Source organism: Falco naumanni, chromosome 6 (genome assembly GCF_017639655.2).
Source record: "Falco naumanni isolate bFalNau1 chromosome 6, bFalNau1.pat, whole genome shotgun sequence".
NCBI lineage: Eukaryota > Metazoa > Chordata > Aves > Falconiformes > Falconidae > Falco > Falco naumanni.
Window position 1 is genome coordinate 65,625,798 of NC_054059.1, and position 19,575 is coordinate 65,645,372.

General features: G+C 41.6%; 1 long non-coding RNA gene across 4 annotated transcripts; it reads right to left on the reverse strand.

The window, feature by feature from the left end:
• Positions 1-1,378: 1,378 nt before the first annotated feature.
• Positions 1,379-19,300, reverse strand: LOC121090009. 4 transcript variants are annotated; one of them, XR_005828448.1, is made up of 4 exons: positions 18,748-19,300; positions 17,533-17,642; positions 16,582-16,731; positions 1,379-12,762 (listed from the first exon to the last, which is right to left on the reverse strand). It is a non-coding gene; the product is annotated as an uncharacterized LOC121090009 (long non-coding RNA). The 4 variants fall into 4 exon arrangements; XR_005828447.1 differs by having other exon boundaries at positions 1,379-11,784; positions 12,613-12,762; positions 17,533-19,300; XR_005828449.1 differs by having other exon boundaries at positions 1,379-4,000; positions 5,278-12,762; positions 17,533-19,300.
• Positions 19,301-19,575: the final 275 nt, after the last annotated feature.

Genomic DNA, 19,575 nt, shown 5'->3' on the forward strand with positions numbered 1-19,575 from the left:
GCAGGCTAGCAAAGCATTTGGTTGTTTTGCAGCTGTATCAGTTTATTCCCAATCCCGCAGTTACTGTCTGTGGTCTTGGAGTGTTTCCTCCTGTTTCATTGCTGCTGCTTGGGTCAAAATTCAAAGGATGCTGCTGGTAATCCCCATGCAGAGTGGATGCTGAAAGCTTGTTACTTTGGACCTGAGCTGCTGCAGAACATGAGTGTTGTCAACAACACAGAGTTAGAGCAGAACTCAAGTAAATGCAGAAATTCTTGCTTCTGATCTCTAAGCAGAATGTTAGAGTGAAAAGAAAGAAAAACCACACAAAACCTTACAAGTTGTGAACACTCAGCATAGTACTAATAGTACTAATAGAATAATAGATTGCTTAGTCAGGAAAAAGTGGTTCATGGGTGATCTTGACTTAAAGTAGAACAAAAACTATTTGCAGATAGTTGCAACTGTTTGCAAAAAACTATTTGCAACTATCTGCAATTTTTGCAGCTCACCCCATGCCCTTTTCGTTCATAGTAATGAGTGTATCAGCATTCATTCCTGCAGCAGGAGACATCTCAGTGAAACTGAAAACTTGCTGCCCCAAGTCTACTTCATTATATGTGGCTATTTTCCCCACAACTCTGTCTTTTCTGGACCCGTTGAAAGCCAAGATTAAAAGGTGTGGATGGGTATTAATTATTTGTTCCCAGTGACACTAAATTCGCTAGTGAATTTGTGTCTTGGTCTTTTTCTGACAAATCAGAGATGCAGCTACTTAATGCCAACCCTTCAGCCACTCAAAAAATCCCCACTGAATCAAATCCTTTGCTTGCTCTCAGCCATGATATGATGTAACCCTGATTTGTATCTATGTACAGTGTGGTGTTGCCATACCACTTCTTAACCCTACGTTAACCTTTCCTACTAACTTTAGGTAAAAAGGTGGGGGTATTTTTGCTGTGTAGCTGTAATCCTGCAGTTGTTAATTCAGACACTGTTCCTCTTCCTCCTCAAACATGATCCAGGGTGTTTCCGATCACATTGGTTAGCTGGTTTTGGCATTGTTTCAGGTCCAAGGGACTCTGGGCAGCTGCCAGATGTTCTCCTGTTGCTTCAGCAGAAGGCCAGAGTGTACAACTACCCAGTCTGGTCAGACCGTGTTCAGCATCCATGCATCCTGAAGCAGGGGCTTGGGAGGACTGACTATACAAGCATCACATGAACCCAGAAGCAGCACAGCAACTGTTCTACATCACTGAGACAGGCCGTGGCCTAGTGCAGGGGTCCTCAAACTACGGCCGCGGGCAGGATACGGCCCCCCAGGGTCCTCAATCCAGCCCCTGGTATTTACAGACCCCCCCGCCGGGGGTTGGGGGGAAACCAAGCAGCCGCAGATGACTGCCTGCCACTGCATCCGCGCCGGCCCCCTGGTTACAAAGTTTGAGGACCCCTGGGCCCTAGTGCATAGGAGAGGAAGATGAGAAGATGGAGGGGAAGGAGTGGGGAAAAGAAAGCTTGAGAACATGGCTCAGGCTGCTATCTACAGATTCTTACAAACTAGCTGAAGTCTTAGTTTATGAGGGCAATTCCTGGAGCTGACAGGACCTGCTTCAAAAACATCATCACCTTTACAGCCAAAACAGGGCTATTGCAAATAACAGTTGCCACCCCTATACAAATAGGCCTGGCCACATGCTATAGGTCTGAAGTCAGGTTAGTGGCACAGTGCAAGTTAGATTAATAGAAAAACAAATCTTTACATGATGCAAGTCTGGATTGCCTTCTGAGAAGTACTAGTATTACTGCATCAAAAAATATAGCTATTTAATATTGATTTACTACCTGGAAAACTACTTCTTGTACTATGGGAGAACAGCTCTGCAGTCTTCCTTCTACCTTTCTGAAAGGAAAAAAAAAGCCACCAAACCTCACAACATGCATCTACTGTTACAGATACAGAAATTAAAAAAAATCACAAGTAAAAAGGTAGCCACAATTCATTGCAGAGTAGGTGTCCATAGTTTCATGGACCTCCTGTGTCGAGCACAGAGAAGTCCAAGCCTCTCAGCCAATCTTTCCAACTCTGCCTTGTGTTTGACAATAGTAACTTACAGCAGGAGAAAAAGAAAAATCATCCCCTTTCTGTCACAGCTACTTTCAGTGTGTTCTATAGCATCGATGTCACTGAAAGTTTTGCACCAACTTTCCCCCTGAACTTGATTGGTTTAAAGCCAGAGAAGCCAAGTATATTTGTGTCTTAATTAAAGATCCCTCCCTGTTCATTTATTTCCCTGTATTTTGTTCTTATCTTCAACAGTGTGCTAATGAGATTTTCTCAGTTTCCTGTGGCAGGAATAACTAGCATTTTCCTGCAGAAGGAAACTAATTAAATTGTAGTACTTTATATTCTTCACAGTATGGAAACGAACCTTGAAAGATCATTGAAGTTTTTTCCTGTTTAATTAATTTGCTAGAGTTTAGGTCATCAGTTTTTCTGCATACATTTGTCAGACTGGTAGTAGGATTTTGATATCCCAGAGAAAAGCAGCAACTTCAGGCAGGTAAGAATAGCAATCCCTAATCAAGCTTTTTAAGCTATATGAATTATGTAAGCATTACGTTAAAAAGTTAGCTAACAAACAGCTGAGAAGAAAGACTTTTGTTAAAGGTTTAAATTCTGGGTTAATTCAGTTAAGAGCTATCACTGCTGTTTTGAGATTCTCTAAAAATACCTGCAATTATAGGCATGTATCTAATCGAATTACAAAGGTACAGTCTTGTTTGGCTTCCCCACGTGATTTGTAAGCAAGCTGTGCCAACACCAGAGCCACTAATGAAGCCTGGTTTCCTACAGCTTAGGATCCTTCGTTTCCTAATTGCCTACTCCCCTAAATGCAGCTCCCCACATATTTCCCATGATATCCCTAAAAAGCAAAAGACAATGCAAGTTATGGTTTAAAGTTATTAACTTGGGAGGCAATGTTTCTTGTGCTGCTTGAGCAGCTGCGGTGTGACAAGGCATATGGCTTTTGAGTTGTCTGATTTTTCCTCAAGATTGTCTTACGTCTTTCTCCTTCACCTAAATGCTTTCATTGCAGAGGAGGTGTTCTCCTCTTTCATATTTGGCTTAAGTTGCCTATTGCTTCGAAGGTCAAGGAGGGATTCAGAGACACGGACCATAGCTCATAAGACTTACTTCCCCAAGAAAACAGGTTATAACACACAATCCATCTTCATCTGCAGTCACATTCCTCTGGGAAACTGCAGCTTCCAGGTCATAAACTTGACGCTGCAGTTCATCAACTTGCTGCAAGGCCTCACATTTTAAACTGCACTCTTGGGTTAACTGACTTATCTAAAAGGTGGTAAAAGGATTAATGGCAGCAACAAAAATTCATCATCTGACAGCTCTGCACCAAAGCAGAGGCCTAGATTTAAAGGAAAAGATCCTCACTTGCGAATAAGAGGCCATCGCTTCTTGCTGATTGAAATAATCTGTAATTACAGCTTTGCTGAACATATCCATAATCCCTCAATGCAAAATACAGCACAAATAGTGCAAATTGACGTTCTCATTATCGTTTAATAGGAATCTGCATTTCAGGCGTTGCTGGAGGAAGATAAAAACAATGCAGAGGCCTTTTCTCACTGTTCTTTGCATGTAACCACAATTAGACAAGACCCTACCTCCATTTTCAGGGCAGAGGTATGTGGAAAAAATAGCAGCTCTTCCCCCTACTCTCCCACAGACTCTGTCATTTGCTAAGTTTATATTTAAAGTTTGTTAGTGTTACTCACCATTTAGGTGCTAGCTGCAATAAAAGCCTGCACACTGCAGTTGCCATTTTCCTTTCTGCCGTCTTCAAAAGCTGTTGACATCTCTGATCTCTTGAAGGGTTATTTTGTAAACACAGCAAAACAGTGCAGAGCCCCATCAAAGACAGGCACCAGTGAAATCAGTGGTCTCCTGCCAGCAGCCTGAGAAATTATTCCCAGCAGAACAGCGTTTGTCGTCCTGACTCTGGAAAACAAACAACTCATGCTTTCACCTTGATGCTTTAGAAGACAGAATATACTTGAGCTGATTTACATGAGAGGCATTCAGATATATTTACAAAGCTTCTTTTCTCTCTAGACCAAGAAAGCAAGGGCAAGGAGACTTCAGCAGCAAAAATAGATTGATTCATCTAGTTAAGGTCTAATCAAATGGTTGCCAAAAAAATACTTTGTTCAGGCCACACTGCAGAAGCAGCACTGCACATTTCGCAGCCAAGAGCCCACTCTACCAGCTGTGCTAAACACAGAGATTGTATTTACTTGGCCAAATCAGTTTTTAAATTGAAGTAGTGAAAGCTCTACAGCCTGTTTTACAGGGAGATAATCTTACAAGTGGATTTGGTTACTCACTTACACTAAATCAATGATTAGCAATACAGTAACAGATTTAAACTCAATATATCAGTGCAGCATAACGGCATCAGTTTAGTGAAAACTAATGCCATTTCTGTGGCCAGACTGGATTAAAGTAGCTCCCAATATGTTCATTTGGTAGACCAGAATTTGGGAAACAGAGGTAAGGGCAGAGAGTTTATGTCAAATGCAGTCGATAAAGCAAAAGGACAGCAGCAGCACTAGCGTCAGAGCCCCACCTGGGAAATGTCACAGGGAGAGCCAGGAAAGCAACAGGCACTGCAGATGCAGGAACATGGCTCCGGCAGAGAGGCAGAGCCCAGGGAAGGCTCCAAAGTTCCCATTTAGTCTGGTGGCAAGGACAGCAGTTACAGCCGAGGCATGGAGCACACCACTGGGGAACATCCCAAGAGGGAATGTACAGCTGGCTAAAGCCTCCAGAGCCACTGAGCCCAGCTGCTTGCTGCTCTAGCTGCTGCACCCCCCAATTCCCCCAGGGGTGCAAGCATGTTCTGTCTGCACTGCACACCTGTTCCCACTGCACCAGCACCTTGCACAGACTTTTGGGCAGTTTACCTTTAAACCAAGGAGAATAATACTTACTTTCTAGAGCAAAGATACTGAACCAGGCTTAACAGGAAGCCCCTGAGAAGCATCAGAAACACAAGGTGCCACCAAGAGGTGGAACACAACCTTAAGCCCCCAGCAGGCAGGGCCCAACACTGTGCCAAGGTTCATGCTACAAGACCCTCATCCAGAGGACTTGGAGGACTACAGTGAAGCTCAAACACAAAAAAACCTCAGATCTGGTCAGACAGCGTTAAAACTTGAGACATCCCTCCAGAAGTGCTACTGTTTTTATTTTTCAGCTATGCATTATGAGTTTACCTGTTGTATCTCTTTTTTGTTGAAGATGGCATGTTTTAGAAGATTTTTGTAGCTTCCTTGGTTTGGCATTTCACTCTCTGCTCTTTTTCCTCCATCTCTTCAAGCACCTTCTCATTGTTTTCACCTTTCATCATGCCAAGTACTTGTCACTTCTTGTATCTTCCTCTGTACTACTTCTAACAGCATTTGCTTCTACAACATCCAATCACTAAAGACTTAAATTATTTTTCTCTAGTTCCCCTACCTTTTTAGCTATGCTTTTAAACCCTGATGACCACTCCACATGTCATGCCCAGCTGAGCTGAATGGGGAGATACCCAATCCCACATGCCTTGATACTGAAGATAATAAGATGTCTGTAAACAAATTTGAATTATCCTATGATCTTATGAAAGGACCACAGTCAGACCTAAACCCAAAATAAGATCTGGTTGTGGGAAAGGGAAGCACAAGAGGAGGGGAAGGGGAGGGGAAGCAGAATGCTGTATTTACATCGTTGCTTGTTAGAGAGAGAAGCCTCAACAACATTCATGTGTGGAATTCATTCAATGGCAAGTAAACAAGAAGGCAGTTGCTTCCAATTTCCTCAGTCTGCTGTAATTTGCTTTCTACAGCCAGCCTATGGTCTGCATGTGGAACTTGTTTTTAAAACATATAAACAAGGAAAGAGAGCGGGGAAATGAGCTTTCTCAAACATTGCTGTTTATATGCAGCTCATAGAGACAGCCAGTAAGTATGGCTACATTTTAGAACCTGTAACACAATTGAATGAAATGGTTTTACAAGCCACTCATATCAGGTCAAACCCTCCTGTACAGCCGAGGGTTGTGGAATGGAGTCTGCTATTTGTAAACATCACCATCACAATCTATACCAAGGAAAGAAATGAGAAAGAAGAGAAAGAATCAGAAGCTGATGTCAGAAATCAAAGGAAACCAGAAGCAACAAAAGCAGCTGCTAGAAAGATGGTAGATGCAGTGGGTCTTCTGGAAGTAAATTGACAGCTTGTCAGTGAAGAAAACCAATTTATCAGCCAAAGGCACACCACTCTGGTGAAAAATCTGAACACAAATAGCTAAAAGCAGCCACAGCCAAACATTTTTCATTGGGGGGCTCTCTAAGCCTTACTGAGGTTGGAGTTTCATAGACCAGTAGGTTCAGAGTGGCGCAATCGAGCCGTCAGATCTGACTTTTTAATATCACATTTGCCTTAATTAGCCTTGTACTGGAATGAGCAAGTTGGTTCGGCTAAACCATTTTTCCCAGAAAGGCATGTGGTCTTGACTTGAAGACACTCAGACATATTGTCATTTCCACTGTTAATCACATTTTGAAAATGTTGTTTCTAATTTCCCATTTTCAGTTTTTCTGGCCTCAAATTCTAGGCACCACCTCTTGTTATACTTTCCCTAAGAACCCTTTAATATATCTACTATTCTCTCCCAACAAAAATATCTGTAGACTGTAATCGAGTCACTCTTCTTTTAGATAGGCTAAATAGATTGTCCCTTTCAAGAGCCCTCTGCTAGAAAGCATTTCTTGCAGCCCTCAAAGAATTTTCCTAACTCTCCTCTGCGCTTTCTCCATTCTTTCTTCATCTTTTTTAGGTACTACGCTCTGGATCCAGCAACAGTATTTCAGTATGTGGTACACAGAGCTACAAACACATTTTTAATATGTCTGCACTGTTCTCCCTTTATAAATGAAAAGATTATAGCATCCACCCTTTCCAGTACTACATGGCCAGTCATCCATTACAAACCCTGTCCGCCCAGGGATGCGGTCACCCTGTTCTGTACAAGCCCTGCTTTCTTCTCATTCTTCATCTACTCAGACACTGAAATACTCCTTGGAGGAATAACCATGTTACCAAGCTATCCCTATGATTCTGTACTCCTGCTCTGCCCACATTGTTATTCACTAAATGTGCCTTACCAAATTCACTAACATTCTTCCCCACATATATCATTGGTAAATTTTATAATCTGCAATTTTGTATTTATTTCCAAGGCATTGACAAAAATGTTGAATATTGATAGTTCCTGCTACCAACACCTGTAGACATCTGTCAGAAACCATCTTCATTTAATGAAAATAACACATGCTTCTATGTCCAAAAATCTAGCTGTCAATCCATTTGGCATTTTTATTGATCCTGCAAAATTTAAAATACAAAAGTTATATGCGTTACAAGGCACTTCCAAACATGTATTACATCTCTAGCATTATGTTTATCTAACTTCTAATCTTATCAGCAGAATGAAATAACGTTGGTTTTACAAGACTTATTTGCTATAAAATAATGTTGCTTGGCATTAAGTATATTGCAAGGGAAGGGTGTGCTTTTCAGTTTGACTTTGAGGAATGGGCCATTTCAGCATGTGTAGCCATGTGTAGAAGTGAAAGGCAGCTTGCTGTGGCAGTGATACAGCCATGAAGGTGTTCAGGTGGAAAAAAAAATAATTAATTTGTTCTGGATTTAATGACAACATCCCTGAATGTTTCCTTGAAATTTAATGATTGGGTGGAAGACTAATAACCTCAGGATCTGAGATTTAAGGGTGTTTTTTTAATCTGTGGAATAAAACGTTAGTAACATCTTTTCCTCTACTAAAACATACATCCAGCACTGTTGATGACATACATAAATGTAGTGCCTGTAGCTGTCATTTTGGTACATGATTCAGACTTTATCCAAGATGCTATAGTTTTTCTCTAGTTCTTTCTACCTGCAATAGTGAAAACACTCAGATGATGAACGCATAGTTTCAATGCCGCAAAATACGCATCCAGCTTCAGTAACAACTGTATTATGCAGTTAGTTCTGAAGCCATTTCTTTCCTAGAATCACAGTAGACAAAATCCTTATTAAACCAAGTGAGATGGAGAGGAGAATTCCGCTTGTTGCACTGATGAATTGGGACCTGTTGAATTCAGATACCTGTTTATGAAGCTATTGGTTTAGCTTGTCATTTTCTGCTTGAGATTTTGCAAGAGCTTTCCTTACAGTCATGAACTGACCCTGAAGTGAAGTCACGTCTTGTTCTCCCATCATCTTTAGTATTCAGACACTTTTTTTTTGTTTTGAAGAGCTTCCTGTAAACAAAGCACATTATAGAAGCAAGGAGAGCAGTGATTTTCTCTCTTTTATATAGCAGTGGGTTGCTTGAAAGGTAAATCTCTCTGAGATTTTTAGTAAAGTGGGATTGCATTGTTCCTATTTTCTGCTAAAAGCTGGACCTTTTTTTAAGGCAAAGTGAACAGGATAGACAGAAGGCATTCTCTAAAGGGGAAAAAGTAAGATAATCTTTCATGTGGGTGTCACTGCACATCTTTATTCATATGTCAACAATTCAAGTTCTTGTGTGCAAGGAAGCTCAGAGCAATGTAAAATTTGATCTTACGCATTAGAAAGACCTGTCCATCTTATTAATCCACTTATTCCTTGCTTAACTGTGTGTGATGAAGCTTGCGTTCCTTCTGGGCAGGGTCTTTTTGTTTGTTTCAAAACACAAACACCAATGTGTATGTACATGTTACTATGTCAGACACAGATTTAGCAGCCCTCTCTCCTTTTCCAGCCATTAAACTGGAAAAAGCAAGGTCCAGGATCCTCTGCACTTGGTGTGGAGAACAGTGAAATACAAGCCCTTAGATCTTCAGGACCATTCCACAGTCAGATCCAAGAAAGCTCTGTCTGAGCAAGATGAGCTGGTTTCTAATTTAAAAAAGCCAATTTTCCCCATTTAATTTTCTCAGTTTCAGACTTCTTTTTAATCCTGTGAAGATAGCTCTTACTTCTTATTTAATTCCACAAATTTGCAATAATTAAATCCATCTTTGACTGATCTGATCAATAAAATATTCTAATGATTCAGCATCTCCCTGATATAACTGAACTAATTGTTATGCACATCCAGTTTCATCTGGGTTTAAAATTAACAAGCACACAAAAACCATTTTGTTTTCACTCTTTTTAAGTTACATATGATCTATTCTGCCTTTTCTTTGCTTGACATGTGCAGCTAATTAGCCTATATAACAATCAATAACCTGTTTGTTCTATTTGAATCAGCCTCATTTAAAGCAGTGAGGCTCTTTTCTCTCCATCCATCTTCACTTCAGTTTAATTTAGTAATTTTTGTGCTTCATCTTGTATTTGTGTAATTGCATTTAGAAACCTCGTGCTGTGTTCTGCTTTGTTTAAGCAGATACCAATTAAAAATAAAAACCAAAAAACAACTCAGCTACCTCCCAAGCCAACAATCCAGTTCTTTTTCACTTCATGTCTGCCTGTCTTCTTTTTTATACCTTTTGGTCAATTGTGAAATAGTTCATTTTGATACAGAGTAGTCTTCCAAGTCAACAACAGAACCAGGAGTACTATAGGCTGCTCCTGCTTCCTAAACTCTTGCTTCAAGCAAACATCAGGGATTTGTTTCACACTCTTCACATCTGAAGACCACCATTATACCCATATTATAGAGGGGAGAAAGTTTAGCATTTTTACCTAAAATTGGCAGTCACAGTGAGCTCCTATAGGATCACCGAACAATAGTGAGCCTGCCCAATCTGACCATTAGTTTTGCAGAAAACATTCTGCGTTTTTTGCAGAAAATTAGAGAACAGATGAAATGGTCAGGAAATATCATCTTCTCAGCATCTCTAAGCTTTTGAGAAAGCTGTGCCTCAGAAAGCAGTTTGCTTCCAACAGCTCAGAGCCTTTAGCTTACACACCCACTTGCTTAGCCTGGTATTTTCATCCCACAAGAGCTGCAGCTGTTCCTACTAAGAAGATGTTGGGAGGAGTAGACCCACAAAGATTACTTTCCCCAGGAAGAAAGTATGCTTTGGAAGTGAATACAATTGTAAAAGCATGCAACTATTTGTATTTCGTTTTGTTTTCAAATGCTCTAATTGTGCATCTTGAAACAGCGCAGCCTTTGGCCATAGATTTCTATTACTGTGTCTCCAGGGAAACAGGAAATGTGAGCATTGCCCAGAAACCGGGGGAAAAACAGAAGAAATTTAATCCAAAACAGCGAACAGGTAAACCTCACTGAAATGAAGCTCTGTTGATGGTGATAAACACTCTTGTGCCAAATGAGGATTCTGGTTTGTACCAAGTTGGGTCACCTGATTCACCCTAATTACAGTATCCTTAATAAGAACAAAATCAGTGCATTCATGAAAAGTATTGTCATCAGGTTTTCTTCTTTTTTGTTCAAAATAGCAGACTTCTGCCTGAAAACTATTACAGAGGACCACCGGAGGTCCTGGCCCTCCTGGCAGAGATATCTCTGCAGAGAAGCTCTACCATTCAGTGTCAACTCACCTTTGTGTCCCATCCTAATTTTATCTGCAGCCAGGCTTTGGCCTTCCTAATTTCATCACCATGGGTCTGAACTCTGATACTCTACCTTTGTTGCCTGCCCATATTTCCACTGCTTGCATTCTTTCTTTTTGTATTTTAGTCCTTCAAGCAGCTCCTTGCTAAGGCAAGCAAGGCAAAGTTTCTGCTAAATTCCCATGTGTTATGGTGGAACAGGGTAGTTGGTTTTGAAGTCTCTTTTAGTTTTCTTTAAAAATTAACCAGCTTTCCTCATCATTTTTCCCCTCTTGGCAGTTTTCTAAGGATTCTGCCTAGCAATTCCCTAAATAAGTCACAATCTCCTCTCCTGAAGTCCCAGGTCCTAGCTCTGCAGCATGATTTTAAAATCGTTCTCCTGATCCTGAAATAATTTTATAGTCCTTGCAGCCCTAGATGCCACTCACCACCAGTTTTCCCCCGTTTGTGAGAAGCAGAAGTAGGGATTTACTGTGACTGGCTCCTCTAGCATTTGCTTTTAGGATATTACCACTAATGCGGCCTAGGAACTGCCTACGCTTTCACAATGCTGTGTTCCCCTTCCAGTAGATTTCCAGATGGATAAAACCTCCATGTCCACCAAGGCTTCAAATCAAAACCACTTTTCTTAGCTCTCTATAGACAGGCCCGTCCAATTTATTCTCTTGACCAAGCAGTCTGTGACAGATTCCCCACCGCAGTCACTGATCATCACTAACGTTCCTCCCTCCTCATAGCCTTTCAGTAGTACATCTCCACGTTCGTGCATGAGCTCTGTGCAGGGAATTAACTCCTTACACAAAGTACAGTTCTCACTCCTCTTACCTGCTGATCCTTCTTAAACACCCTGTAACCGTCCATGATCACGGGCTGCACCAGCCCACCACGTTCCCATAACTCTGCTCAAGCCACAACCATTTAACTGCATGTGAGCTCCCCACTGTCCTTGTTCACTGTCCTCTGCACACTGTCCTCTCCAAGCGGGGATGTGGAAGTCTCCCTGCAGCCTTTTCACACGTGGACTTCTTCCATTTCTACTGGTTTCTCATTTACTTCTGGGTGTCCCTATCCCCCGGGTTCACTGGGGGTGTTGAAAGTCCTTCTCACTCTGTAGACATTACAGTTACATCCTGCTTCACAAACTGCTCTGCTTCAGAGATCTGCAAGTATATTTGCTTTAGACAGAAGTATTTAGCCATTATCCATTTGATCTCATTTGTATTCACTGTCTGACTATGATGATTTCAGTACAAATTGAACTTTGCTGAGGAGGAATATGTTTGATTATAAAAGGGATTGATATGGAAGTTGTAGCCTGGAAAGTAATTTCCAGGCTTTAGTTTATAACTCCCAGACCATCAGTTTTGGGGGAACTCTTTCAAAACATAAAGCTGAATATATTTTTGATTTTAAGTAACCCCAAATAGAAAACAGGATTCTGTCCCCATTCTTTTATGTGACCGGCTTGCACAACAAGAAGATAAAATTCCCATCAACACATTTATCAGGCTTATTGAAACATCACATTCTTTTTCCCCCACCCAAAAAAAAGGACAATGACAACACACGACAATGCTGACACAAGACTGAATGAGAGTTCACATTTATGCTTCTTCAGATCTAGGTTTAACCTCTCTGACGTTCACCTGTGTAGAAAGCATTATGTTAGTTGCCCTCAGAAGGCTGAAAGCATAGTTCCTAAGTTTAGAACCAAATTCACTTCAAATACATGTAGTTATTCAGGGTCCAAGATCTGGGTTTGGCCCAACATTTCTGCACTTGGAGCATGAACACACAGTCAAAGATGACCGATTTATGACAGCCTGACAAATGAGTAGCCATTAACAGAGTCTAGTAATGGACTACCTCCATGCTCTTCACACAACTGATGTCTCAGAAACAGTATAATAACTTAAGCTATCTTCAACAAGCTTTACTGTGATATTATCCTTGTGTTCATTTACCGATGCATATATGTATTTCCTTACTTTAGACAAATGTTCTTCCAAGTCACTGTTGTTCTTAGTGGAGCTGAACTTTTTCTTCAGATCAATCATATTGTCACCTCCTCTTCTCACTTCACCGATGATTTCAAACACTCGTTGCTCAATGCTAAGGTGATAGACATCCAACTTTCCCTGCAATTATCAACAGAGCCCATAAGAGATGAAATGTGCACATATGGGAAAGCAACATTCAGAAGATTTCAGAAGTCTCTCAACTACAACCAGATGGTCTTTCTCCGTAATTATTTTCCTAGAATCAGTGTATCAGGAAGACAGAGCAATATTCTTCTTGCATCCAGGCACTGCAAGAAATGGAATTTCAATTGTACCATATGCAGGCAACCTATTGGCAGTCCTGGGATGTATGTATTTAATGGAAGTAGCAGCACCATGGTGACAAAATAGGCTCTCTGGTAACTGAACTCACGCTCAAGGTTGCAAAAGAAATCACAATATTCCTGAAGTGACTATTGCCCTGGACACAGCCATTAATGGGTTTGTGGACCATCCATCAATACTCTGGGGATCTGATGCAGGTGGTTACTCTATAATACACATGGTCACAATCAGGTCAGTTTTTACAGGCTCGATTGGGGTATCTTATTTTTGTAAGTAACGCTATATGTCACCCCAAAGAAATCAGTGGACTACTTGAAAACAAAAGGCATTGTTAGAGTAACCAATAAAATTATGCAGTAGACATAAAGTATCCAAGAAAAATAATGCAGAATATTACAGACTTGAAGTATTATATCCAAAAAGTTCCCTCCACTGTAACTAAAAAGAGCTTCCATCACCCTCTCTAATGTGGTACCTGTTCCATTGAGAATACGCCTCCTCTCTTGGAAAAGGCACGCTATTTTTCTACCAGACGGTTTTACAAGATGCTTCTAGCAGCAGGAGATAAATGATTCACCCATTCATCCACCTGGCACACTGCAGCAATTTATTCCTTTGAGTGCTACACTTGTTGGCAAATTATACAGCAGCACAAAAAAGACCAGTCAAGTACTCCTTATTATTCTGTACCTACTTTTAGATGGACACAAGTCACAAATAGGTTCTGCACTAATGATTCATATTCATCCTGTACTACTTTTCTAATCATCTCTTTGAGACCAAGATTTTCTTCCTGTAAGTCAGTGAGCTGGGCTCTGAGCACAGTTATTTCCATAATCATCCCATGGCACAGCCCCGTCATCTATCACAGCAGAGACAGAGAATGAGCAAAGCTAGGGATGAGCAAACACTAGCCAAGGAATAAATGATCCAGAGCTCTGAATATGTTATGTGGTACCTAATCAAGTAGAGCAAGAATATCTTCTTAACTGAGTGGCCTGATGAAAATAATCCTTTAATGATATGGAATAACCCATTTTGTATATCCCTGTTCATCCCTGTTCATTTTAGAAACATTTGTTCCCTGAGAACAGTAGGAAGAATTGTGGCAGTTCGCAACCAGTATTTGAAGGAGGCAAATGCAAGAGCTCATACATAACCTCAAAATATCTGTTTCTGGTCATCAGGAAAGAAAGATCTCCTTGCTAACAGGTATGAGAATTGATAGAAGATGTGTGCCGAGGACAGAGGGGCAGAACGATTAGGGAGCAGGATTAGCAAGTCTGATTTTAGGAGAAGATCCTGTGCATGACTGCTGTGTCAGTGAACCTGGCCTCCCACAGTGTAACCTCCCCTGGCTCCGGAGAGAAAGTCAGAAGAACTGTGACTAGGCTTTGTTCAGTAAGCTATGAGGTAATGCATTTATTGGAGCAAATATGCTGTCTGCTGATAAGCTTGTAAATACAGACCATGTAACATTTAATAAAAACTATTATGTGTCCCATTTGTTGATACTTGACAATTAACAAACCCTCAGAAAGGACACTCAGGTTGGCACAAATAGGAAGGTACATGATAGAACTTGAACAGATTTAAATGACAGAATTTCCATTTCACATAGGTAGGTCATTGCTAGATGTAAATGTCTGGTTGTTTTCATACCACCAAACAGCATTCACAACCAGATGAACACAGCTGAGGAAAGCTAAAAATCATTCTTAGCATATTACATTACTCAAAGAAGAAATAGGCACAACTGCAGACTGTAGGCAGAGCCAACAGCACAGTATGCTTGCAAGGTTGCCTGGCACCTCCATATGCCAGATCTAAGTAGTAAATGCTAATAACTTCACTGGATTCTCACTGAAATTTTCTATTTCAATTTTTGTCAATTTTTTTGTCTTACAGCAAACATTACTGAGAGACTTTTGAAAATGAATGCTGGGGAAAAAATACGTGTATTTTAGCCCTTCTGAAAAATTCTGGTGACCTTTATTCAGAGCAGCACTAGTTTTCCTCTGTTTTGGGTGGGGTTTTTTGTAAAATCGGCAAAAAGTTGGTCACATCCTAAGACTTTGTTAGAGGAAAAAACCTACATGGTTCATGTATGTTCCTTAGAGACTTCCTAGTTTTTAAACTATCTGCTATCCCGTTTTAGCTGATCGTGCCTGAACCTTTCTCATGGTTTCTACTGAGCTTGCTCTTCAGACTTGCAACAGCCTCTGTTAATTGCTTTAGGCTAGCCAGAAGTGGAACTGGGAGCAGGAAATCCCTTCTGAGATTGAAGCAGAGCCTGGAGATAGTAGGCAGCTGGCAACCCTGGGCTGCTCCCTTCAAGTACAACACAGATGAGACAGGGATTTGGTGGTGATGGGCTAGCAAAGTTGGGGAGAGAGACTGCAGTGCCCAGAGGCTCCAGGAAAGTCCTACCGGCTCCTCCTGTATCCTTCCACCCAGCTGAAACCTCACACGTGTTTCTCATTTTCTCTCTCACACCAGCCTTCCCAAACATGTGGACAAGACAGTGAAATCAGACAATAAGGGAGGCTGCTGACAAGACACTTTACAGAAAAGGATATAGGGGCAAAAAACTGTGAAAAGCATGAGAAAGTGGGGCAAAAAGCCCAGAGAAGAACTGAAATCTTGTAGTCAGTGATCAGGACAGATAAGAAAAAGAGCCTAGGAATGAAATCCAAAATGCAGGTGTTCTAACACTACTGTGCAAACATCCCTGAAACCCAAGCATTCTCCTCCCTAGCACAGGTTTCTGTAGAAGCTGACGTACCTCTAGCAGTGGAGTCTGTGCTGATGGAGCCAAGCCTCCAAGTCAGCTAACGGATTACATGGATATCACATGATTCCACAAAACAGCATTTCTGATTTATTGGCTGGGTTTACTTCTTTAAAAAATTCTACCCACACATACCAGCTATCCTGAAAAACACAGCTGAAGTTGCGAAGTCAGGTTCTCAGAACTTGGCAGGAGTTGTGCAGCCGTGAGGTAGCATACCTGGTACCCATGCTGCAGCTGAGCCTGTGTGCCTGACCCACTTCTACTTTCTATCTCAGTCAATGCACAGGATTGAATTGCTCTGGGGAAATGCCTCATGAAGGAAGGGACCCATCAGCAGAAGTTTAAGTTTGAAGGTTACCAGTATATCACCCATTGTGAATATTAACTGCAGAACAGCAGGCCACTACCTTTGCCTTCAGGTTATCTTTGTTTTACCAGTCCTCCTGGTATGACGTCTGGCATTGAGCACAGAAATAGCTGCCCCACAGCCCCCCTGCCTTTCTTCTCAAAGACTGTCACCATGTATCTGCACGGTGGGACTCTATTCCAAACGAGACCACTAAGCGCTACCAACCGATAGACCACAATCCCCGACCTGCGTCAGGGCCATACTGCTTTGGTTGCCACATCCCTGCACTGCGTGCGGCTCCTGAGGCAAAGCACAAAGGTGCATGGTGGCTATGCTTGTGCAGCCCATCTCCACTTCAACAACTTCCCAGCCTGACAGCCTGACTTTATTTTTTACTTAGCAACTGCCCTCTACCCAGAGAAACCACCTTCCCCATTCTCAAAGAGTAGAATCAACACTCTGAGCATACCTGTTCTTTTGGGGAAAGTAAATGCTGCTGCTACTGGAGAACATTTTCATAAAACACGGAGCAGGTCTCAAAGTTGCGGTGCTCTCTGGCCACGACGTCACAGCCCAGTATGGTGAGACACTGTTGTAAAGGGCTTTTTTAAAAAGTCACCTAGGAAAACAAAATAAGAAACCTTGCAGGTGGCCCGGATCACAAGAGTTGCTTTATATACAGCATCCATCAAAATGGAACATGATCACCTTATTGTAAATAAAATGCCTCTGCAATATTAAAATGAAGCAAAAAGAAAAATATTCAATGTAAATGTTTTTGCCTAATCTACAATTTCACTGAACTAATGGAAAACAGATTTGTTAGCTTTTTGACTGATTCTAGCTATAATGTTGGGGTCTTTTTCCATCTGAAGCTAAAAGAATTTTTGGTAGAGAAATTAAATTACCAACTCAGAAACTTCCTGGGTTGCAGTTGGGCCCCATCATCCCTTCTCTTAAGAAAAGATGTTGTGTGTTTTTTAACCAGGAGTGGTCATATTTCCACAAATATTTAATTTAAATATCACTGGGGAAAAAAAACCCAACCAAACCCACCTAAAACTGCTTCCTAACATTGTGCTGGACCCCTGATTTAGCAATGACTCAGGAAGAAGAGTTCCCACTACTGAATCCGTGAATAGTCCTGCAATCCTGCATTGCGGTTGCACATAAACCTCCAGCCCTAACTCATCTTCACATTATTACAGTCCTGAGAGCTGAAATAAACCTGTCAGAAGGCAGTAGGGCTATACACAAATTTGCTGCCAATGCTGCTATTGCAAACCAACATAATCTGAATCTAAGCTCATAAGCTTAAGAAATGTGTTTCTTTTTTAGGTCACTGATTGACAAGAGCTTTAATAAATAAAGCTGTAAACATGATTTAGCTGTTGCTTAGATAGAAATGCAGAATACGTACCTCTGTATCTGATTCTTGGTAGTTTTCCATCAGCCTTTGAACAAATGCCTGCACTATCTATGGTTGTACAACTGAGAAATTTTCTTGCATTACCCTGTGTTTCCAGAGCTCTTCAGGTACAGAGGAAGAAGCAAAGAAAAACAAACAAACAAACAAACTCAACAGAATAAAACCACACATCAGTGGGTACCACTGTCACAAAATATTGATCCTTCAGTAATCCCTGGGATTTGACGATGGGTACGCTTTATAGCTTAGGGTTTCTCAGCTTTCCTAAAATGTTTACAACAAAAAGTAAATGTCATTGCAAACAGATTGCAAAGGCTGTGTTGAACTGCAATATCAAATTCGTTCCAGTATCAAAGCCAAAACGCAATTTTGTTATGGACCAGTCCTGTCAATAATGGCCTGGCCCACAATTGTGTACTGGAGTTTTCTGAAAATACTGAGTAAAGAATGTGGCTTTTGTGTGAAACTGAACATTTCTGTGCACTGGTCATTGCTGCCCGCAACCACATCCAGTGGCACTAGGACACGTTTTTCTTCCCTTTTATTTCCACTTTTTCTTTGTTTTACTGTTTGTGCCTGTGAATACCCAAATTGCCCACACCTGTGCAGTAATTGTACCAAGTAAACACCCAACACACTAAAAAGTCTGGCATTTAAATTGCACTACTAGGCCTAAGATATTAACACTCTGAGACAGAGTAGAGAAGTAATTTCCTATCAGTCTCTTTTCAGGCTGCCTGCAAACTGCAGCATAGTATTCAGCCTTGTTTGCACCATCGTCTTTTCAATGATTATGGCTAAACATTCAATGTATAAAGAGAATGTGAACTCAGATTTAGGGAATCTGAATCTGTTGAACAGACAGAATAAGCAGGTCCTTGCAGAAAGGTGTATAGTGTCCCAGTACACAACTCTGCACAGCTTCCCCTTGATGTGTTTCTGGAATTTCTCACAATGGGCTCTCCAGAGCAGAGGAGAGTTTCCTGAGGGTAAGCCCTTTTTCATCAGTGATACCTTCTCCACAATTCAGCCAGCCCCTGGCCTCCAAACGAGCGCACAGGGAAGTGGGGAGCTGAGAGCAAGCATGCTCTCCTGTTCACATGCAGGGCAAATCTTTGCTGCCTTTATGCATCAAGGCTACTTTTCCCACTCAAGACTGGGGCTCCCACACTTCCCAGGAAGGGTATTTTGATTGATTCTCCTTACCAGTGGGGAGATTGCTTTCGTCTGGCTCTTCAGACATCACTAGAGTTGTTTCCTGGATAATTTTCTTCTGCACATCATGGACCATGTCAATTTCTAGGCTTTCCAGGAGCTTTTGAAGCTAGAATCAAGTTTGATACTTAGCTCTTACTAACTTTCTACATTGCTTACAAAGCAACTCGCCAGCTAGCCAAAACTAGCAGACTGAACCAAAGCAATTCTCTTTCTGTTCTTCTCTAAACACAGTGCTTTCAGGTACTGTATCAAGGTCAATACCATTTGGGGGTGACCATATGCCTAGTGCTGTGCCACAAACACTCTGGATAGAAGCAGATTCCCCTGCTGCTCTGGGCCCTCCCAGGACACACACCTAAGTCCACACAGCAGAGGTGCTGTTGCAGAGCCTCCCAGCCACATCTGCCAAAATTTCCCCCGTGACAGCCTCCACAGGCCACCACTTCACTTACCAGAAATTGTAGGAAAACATGATGTTGTGTGGTCACAGAATGGTCAGGGCTGTAAGGGACCTCTGGAGATCATCTCATCCAACCCCCGGCTAAAGAGGGTTCTCCCAGAGCAGGTCGCACAGGATCATCATGTCCAGGTGGGTTTTGAATGTCTCCAGAGGAGACCCCACAGCCTCTCTGGGCAGCCTGTCCCAGGGCTCTGTCACCCTCAAAGTAAAGACATTCTTTCTCACATTCAGATGGAACCTCCTGTGCTGCAGTTTGTGCCCGTTGCCCCTTGTCCTGTCACTGTGCACCACTGAAAAGAGCCTGGCCCCATCTTCCTGACACCTGCCCCTAAGATACTTACATGCATTGATAAGGT